Genomic DNA, 8,460 nt, shown 5'->3' with positions numbered 1-8,460 from the left:
TTAATAAGGTTCAATCATAACTTGTAGGAATGTGTTTATTGGTCATTACAAAAGCATCACTCCGTATCATACTTACATCAAGGGATCCTAGAAATTTAGCTCTTTTTGCTGTGACAATGAAACAAACACTTTCTAAATTAAGTCGGTAATAACAGTTTTAATATTATGAGAAATGTATACTTAAATCACAGGTAGATTAAGGAGAATATGGAGGGGAAATTGTCCCCAACACATTTAAAACTAACAATGAGTTAAGAGGAAATTACGATTACCCCCTCCCTTCCCTTGACTCCTGAACAAATTGTCAATGAATATAAGAGGATATAGTAAAAACTGCATCTCCAATTTTTGATATCTAAAATAAAGGAATCGTTCCCTGGAGAAAATGTCTAAACTTAACAATAAATATGCAATGAAACTAGTGGAGGACAGCTACGAGTCATCTGTCCTCCCAACAACAAGTTCTTAATCTGCCACAGCAGGTTTGTGAATAAAGAATGGGGTTTAACTTGCCAAAGGACATTAAAATTATAATAATAGTAATAATAATTATTATTATTGGTGATTCAATAAAATATTTTTTTGTAAACACTTGAAATATACATCATATACTATTATTTGTTCATAGAATTTTGAGAAAGATAAATTTTTATTTCTAAAAATACAAATTACCTAAATGTAAGGTTAATTCAATAATATTCAACAAAAACAAATATTTACGTTGTCTATTGTTTCTTGTTTCACAATACTCAGTTGCAATGTCAGCTATTGCACTGATGCCATTTGAAAGCACAAAACAATATGGAATCGGAAATAAGCTTTCATTTTAGAATCTAATGGATACATTTGGGTTCAAATATGTGACTATTACAACAGTATAGTCACCTTTCGCAGGGATGTTTTGGTTTTATGAAAAGGAGGGGGGAAGGTGTTCTGGTATCAAATTAATTCACATCCTGGTGAGATTACCTTCTAGAATGTAACAACTCTGTCTTAATTGATTGTATGATATTCTATTTAGATAATATTCTACTTTGAGTATATTGTCTGACAATTATTGATTTCTTTTATTTTGTCACCAGTATCATTCTTCAAAAACTTGTTAAAATAGAAGTTTAACTTTATATCATCTTGATTCTGTCTGTGATTGGGTTATCTTATTTCAATGATATTTCAATTTTATTTAGTCCTCATACTTGTGGGATGCAAGTATTACATCCAATTGATTGGTTCTTAGTACTGAACTAATAATCGCACAACAATAAAGCCATTCAAATTGTTCTGCTGACAAAGTAACTGGTATGAAACAATGACTTTATTGGGAAATACAAGGGGACATACTGCAATGATTTACACTTTATTTACTTATTCCTACAGATGCAGGGCACTTACACATTGATGATAAGTCTACATTCTTGGTATAATCCCCTGGTGCCAAATGCACTTACACCACTTGTGTAGCATCCTGGTACTACACTTTGGAGGTGCATTGCACCCTGACCTTGGCAGTTGCTTGTAGTTCATCTATGTCCATAAAATGGAAGTCACATAGTTTTTCTTTCTTGCAAAGCACATTGCAACAGTGTTTTTGTAGATAGATGGTGTGACGGAAGAGTCTTCTCTGTGTAATCAAGGGATCCCGGGTTTGATACCCAGTGGACTCACAGTGGTTAGGATTCCACTTTAAACTGTAGGTCCAGTCCTGATTAGCCTACTGTGGACTTAAAACAGCAAATTAATTAATCAAAATCATACACAAAGGAAACCATCTACATCAACTGGCTAGAACCGGTTCTACTGTGATGACACACTAGACCAGTTGTCTTCAAACTGCAGCAGGCATATGGCCCTGTGGTTGTAATTTAGTGGGCCATTAAAGCCCATAATAAAATCAAATAATAAAAAAAAGTGAACTAGTGAATTCAAAATATGTGAGAGTCAGAATTTCCTGTTCTGTACAATCATGTCCTCATCATTGTTGATTACGAACAGCTTTTTTGAAAATGAAGAATGTGGAATCAAATTTGAAGAACCAACTGATATATTCTTCTATGAGAAAAGAGTGTAGTAAGTGAATGCATATTGAACAACAGAAACCAGTTATTTGGGAAACTCATCTATGAATGTGTGGCCCGTCAGTCCTTTATAGAATGTAAATATGGTCTGCTAGAGAAAAAAACGTTGAAGGTCACTGCTCTAGAGCATGTATCCTGCCATTCAGCAGCAGCCAGAAAATGGAAGATCTGTTCTTGCAACATGTTCCATGTGCTACCATATGCTGTACCACCCTGACCTGGCCTCTAGTGAGTGTCAGCTGTTTGAGGTCATGAGAACAAACTATGCACGGGATGTTATTAAACACTTTCTTGAATGTGAACATAATTTGAAAAAAAATGATAAAAAGGCTTTGTACTTACAAGTGTTTATATCATGTAACTTCAGGGTGGCTACTCGAAGACCCTGATAAAACTAATATAATTCCCAGCTTTTAAGGTGAACTTTCTAAAAATTCAAGGACATAAGTAAAAGTTTCCTCTACTTCAACCTTACTTATTACCGACCCTCCCCTCCCTCCACCAAAAATATATTAATGATATAAAGGGTAATTGCGAGTCCAACATATCCAGACAGACAATGAACTGACGCTAAACGCAGCATAGGCATAGTTTTGCCCATCCGCTTGGGGGGGGGGGGGGGGACTAGCTGGGGCTAACTTTATTCATGCTTTTATCCATTACAAAAATCATTCTCCTTGGGAGACAGGTGATCCCCAAATCATCTTAATCAAAAGAAATGGAATTTTAAAAGGAATAAATACGCTATTATAGATGGTTTTGCAAATTTATTAAAAAAACACATTTCTTCTTTAGAATAAAGAAGGTAAAATTTTAATATGTGACAATATTAATGGGTAATCCTGTGTTCATGGTACTGAGCAAATTATAATGCTGCAAGGCATTTAAAAGCACAATCTACATAGGTAACGGAATAGTAAAAATTAAATTTTCCTTAATTTCTATACAATGAAACTTCACATTTTCCTAATTTTACTACAACTGAGAACCACTTGCGATAAACGAAATAATGTCTTCATTAAAAAGAAACCTTTTTTCTAAAAACACTAAGAGTGCTTACTTACGATTAGCGAGTAGTCCAATGTTGATTAGATTCATGAAGAAAACTTTAAGATGGATTTGGAGAGGAGAGAGGGGATGAACTTAATTGGTTTGCTATCTTAATAATCTTGTAAATGTTTGCAAAGAGCTCCCCAGAATACTATTTAGTAGGCTGTAATTAGTTTCCATTAATTTAAACCTCACATGCAGACAGGAGCTGAGACTTGTCATAATTATTGGGGGGGTGGGGCTCTGATCACTGAAATAAATGAATGAATGACACACTCCCTCCTTTTTTTAAAAATAAAAATTACGTCTTCGTATAGCAGTTTTTAAGCAGCTATTATATTCTTCATGCAAATGAAATGTAACATGAGAAACGTTTAGAAAATATTTCAAACTCTCTTTATGTCTTCTGTGTCTGCTCATTTTTTTAGATAACAATTAACATTTTTATTTAAAAGTAGACTATGTATTTGCATTAAGAGGCCAACATAACAGTTTTATGCAGGCCTCGGTAACCAAAGTGTTGGGTGGTCGACTCAACTCTCTTTGATCCGGAGGTCTCGGGTTCGAGTCCCGGCGAGGGCATGGGTGTGTTTTAATGTCTGCAACAGAAAGGACATGTTACGGGTGCAAATAACCTTAGTGTTGATGTACCCATGAAAATAACGAATATTTACAATATTTAACAGTTTTATTTAAATATTTACATAAATGCTAACACAAATCGCAGGAAAATTAGTTTTACTTTTTTGTTCTTAATTTTGCAATAATAAAAAACACAGCACGCTGCGCTTTAGCAATAATCTTTGATCATTGCCGTTCCCGCTTCGCAATACAGACTTTTCATAAGCTTTCCTTGCGTACTTCACTGCAAGCCAGTGTTAAATAAACTCAAAGACTTTAGAATTATATTCCCCCTATTCTTTGTACTAGAGGAAGATATTTCGAGGATAACTAAATATCGTACATATCAATATTGCCTGAAAGTCGTGTTTACGACCTCAAATTGTTCAGAATTCATGAAACAACATACTGGTATAATTGTCATATCACCTCGTTATTTTGAAACTCTTTTTAGTAAAAATATTAACAATACTCATAATTATATACTTAGTATATAGTAATGAGTCACGTGTTTTGCTGTCTCCGGTCATCCCCCCCCCCCCCCCAAAGTTGATGGTTTAGCGGTCAAATGTGTATTTAAAGTTAAGTTCATGTTGCACAATTCAGAGTAAACTTTACAAGAGAAGCAAAATAATACATTACATCCTCTTAAGCAAAATTATTTGAGGGGCTCTGCCTCCACATCATTAACATTTGGGAGGGGGGGGGGGGGTTGAGCCCCCCAAGCCCCATGGAGTCTGCACCTATGCATGCAGATCTTCTTTTTTACCAATATACTACCCATTCTTATAATTGGACATTAATTGCTTAATCAAGGCTGCAGTACTTAAAGTGGAGGAAAGGGGTGATGGTTTCCCCCAGTTAAGAGAATTCTAAATAGCATCTCCAGCACAAGGATTTGCATAAGCACTTACTCTGCTGTCTTTCACGTGTCCTTGTGCTTAATATCTAATCGAACAGAAACCAATGCCTTTCTAAGTTTTGTTGATTCAGATTATAGTCCAGTATCGTATATTGGTAAATCCGAAACCAAATAAGAATGAACAGCAATGTATAAGTTTTGCCAATATTTAATGAGCAGATAGGTATTAAAAAAAATGCTCAACGAAATAAGGAAGGATGTAGAAAGTTGTTATCTATAGGCGAAATATTATTTAATTATCCTGAAAACTAGGCTTTTAAATGAGGATCGTCGACCAAATAACTTTTATACAGGGTGATTCAAAAGTCGCGCGACATAGGACAACTCCGTTATTTGTGCAGATACCGAAGAAACGATAGAGGTCATAAGTGTAGGAAATACATTGTTGGAAATCATGAGCATAATTGTTGCGACAGCAGATGGACCATTTATTAGTCTGCTTGAAATCACAAACAAAACAAAACAAAATGACTGTTAAAATGGCAAACGGAAAGAAACACAAACAAATCAATGTCATAGCCGTATACTCCATTTACGACAGAACAACAAAATTGACAATCGCAATAGCAATAGCAACCGTACGGAGTGGCAAACTGATACAAAGAAACGACCTGAACTGACATGTCCAGCAGCTGCACCGCTGGGACACTACCGGAGGAATTGTTCAAATTGATTGTCATCCTGTTGACGGCACATCCGAATACGGTTCACAGAACTCTTGCGCACATTACGTAGCACAATAGGTGTTATTGCTGCACAGGCTCCTCCGATGTTTTTTCTGAAGTTCCTGCAGTGTTCGGGTCCTGTTTCCGTACACGACAGATTTGAGATGGCCCCAGAGGAAAAAGTCAAGTAGTGACAAATCTGGCGACCTAAGCGGCCATTCTACGGGACCCCTGTGACCTATCCAACGTCCAGGTAAAGCTTCATTCAGCAATTCGCGAGTTGTTAGTCCGAAATGCGGCGGTGCTCCATCTTTCTGAAAGAAAACCCCCCGTCGTTTTGCTAGGGGTAGATTATCCAAATAGGGCAGGAGTGTCATCTCGAGATGCTCTATGTACAGTTCAGCAGTGAGCTTGTTGTTAAGAAATACGGGACCGATGAGAACATCCCCGTGTATGCCACACCACACATTTAATCTTGGGTCAGTCTGATGATGAGCATCTACAGCAATGTATGGGTTCTCGTTGGCCCAATACGCAGCGTTATGTCTATTAACTGTTCCGTTCAGATGGAAACAGGCCTCATCGCTGAAAATAATATCAGCTTCAAGGTGTGGCTGCTGCGTTCGTCTTTCAGTAAACCACTCACAGAACTGCACCCGTCTATCTGTGTCATCTCCATGCAGTCCCTGGACAAAATGCACACGATATGGATGGAAATGATTTCTGGATAGTATCCTGGACACGGATGCTTGACTGATGCCACATTCTTGAGCCACTTTTCGTGTTGATCGTGTTGGACTGACTGTCAGCTTAGCTAGTACGCTAGCTGAGGTTGCATGATCTGTTGCTGTACGTCGCCGCCCAGACCGTCGTTTGTCATGGATACTGCCTGTTGCCTTGAACCGCTCCAGTAAACGACCAATGGTTGCATGATGTGGCGGTGGTTGATCTGGATGCCGTCTGTGATATTCCTCCGCAGCTTCCCGTAGACTCATCTCTGCAACATGGATAGGAACCACTTCCACCCTTTCCTGAATTGTGTACTGGGACATTGTTGTTGATTACTGGCAAAAAAAGAAAAATTCAACATTACGGTTATGATTTAAAACGTATTTTCCAACAATTTTGTTCTTGTTTCCTGCACACAATGAAAATAATACAAATGCAACATCACGGTCATGATTTCAAACATATGTCCAACAATTTTGCCTTATATAGTTTTCTCGGTATCTGCACAAATAACGGAGTTGTCCTATGTCGCGCGACTTTTGAATCACCCTGTATAACCCTGGCCAAGTGACTTCAAAAGAAAACCGATTGACATTCAAAGCAGGTTTGCCTATGCATTCCTCAAATTTCTTTCTGAAATTCAATAGTCTAAGATTGTTTGCTCGATGCCTGACTTTTTACTATTAAAAAACTCTCTATTAAAAGGAATATTCATTCTGTCAGCTGTGCTTTAATTTCACAAACAGTATGAGCACAACATCAAAGAATGCTTTTCCAATAATTTCCAATCTCCAAAAGATTATTAACATTTCTTGTTGTTATACAGTATAACCAGCATAAGAACGTATCCTTCCATGATAATCTTTCTGTGGGTTACTTGAAACAACGAAATAAGCCTCTAGAAGAATAAACTTATCCCGAGACTCCAAGAGAAAACCTGGCACATCTGCATACATATTGGTGACATGGTGCAATGTACACAGAAGGCTTGGAAAAGAGGGATTTCGCCAATGAACTGTAGTGATCACCACTTAATAAAACAATTACGCACAATTGAATCGCTTCTACAGGATCGAGACATATTTATGAGACATTTAGGCATACGTCTTTAAATGTCCCCCATGCAATACAAATCCACAGAAACTAAATTCACTTCTTTGAACTGGCACCTTTTTCCTATCAAAACTGCTATTCTGTTTAAGTCTCTACAATGACGGCTTCATTTTTTCATGTTTGAAAAAACACAATTTAGGAACTCATTGTTGAAAGGCCACATTTATGTAAATACTGGATGCAACGCCGCTATTGTTTGAATGTAACAATGTTTACCTAGCGCTCCAAGGTGGAAGATCAAAAGAAATATCGGTGATATATTTTCACTGAAGTCTTGTTCGGAATATATGGTCTTCGTAAAGGCACATGAACTTCAACTATCATTGTATTCTACATCAGGACATAACTCGAAATTCTATGCTTATCTGTGACTGCCACACCACAAGAGTAACACATGAAAGTTTCATGAGAATTACTAGGGTGAATCAAAAAGTAAGTTACACCTGACCTGTGTTCCTGTACTAAGAGAGATAAAATAATCACGATTGGTGGTAACACTGTCTGGAATGTTTTCTTCACACACCAGAAGCAGCCGTGCTTCAGCTGGTTTAGTATGCGAATAGTCACAGTGTGAGTATGGCATGTCGTATTGAGGTGGCGTCCAACATTAAGGGGTGCTCAGTTGTCTGATTTTTGTGGGCACAAAGGCATAATCGGAGTGAAATCCATCGCCAAATCAAGGTGTGTGATGAGAATGCAATGTCATGCCCCATGATTGCAAAATGGTATCAGATGTTCGAAGAGGGAAGATTGAACGTGAACGACGAACTGCGTGTTGGGCAGCCTGCAACTGTGAACACTATCGACAACGTGGAACGTGTGAAAGCAATCACTGTTGCTAACTGAAGCATGAAAATTAAAGAGATTGCAAGTGAACTGAACATATCCTATGGTAGTGCGTCTATGCTGATTCGTGATCAGATGGGTTATCGTAAACGCTTCTTAACCAACGAGCATAAAAATCAACGTTTTGATGCTGCGCTGTCATTTCTTCGGCATTATTCCATGGATGGTCCACAGTTTCTGAGCAAAATCCATCACAGGAGATGAGTCCTGGCTGCACCAATACACTCCCGAGACAAAGAGGGCATCCATGGAATGGAGATACAAGGATTCGCCACGACCAAGAAAAGCCAAAACCTGTCCAACGGTTCGAAAGGTCATGCTGACGATCTTCTTTGATTCCGAAGACATTGTTTACAGTGAGTTTGTGCCCCAACATACTGCAATGCCGCAACATACTGTGAGACTTTAAAGAAGCTAAGAAAACCCATTAAAGATCAAA

Source organism: Lepisma saccharinum, chromosome 11, assembly GCF_977018435.1.
Source record: "Lepisma saccharinum chromosome 11, izLepSacc3.1, whole genome shotgun sequence".
NCBI classification, from domain to species: domain Eukaryota; kingdom Metazoa; phylum Arthropoda; class Insecta; order Zygentoma; family Lepismatidae; genus Lepisma; species Lepisma saccharinum.
Note: the sequence above shows the minus strand (reverse complement) of the source record.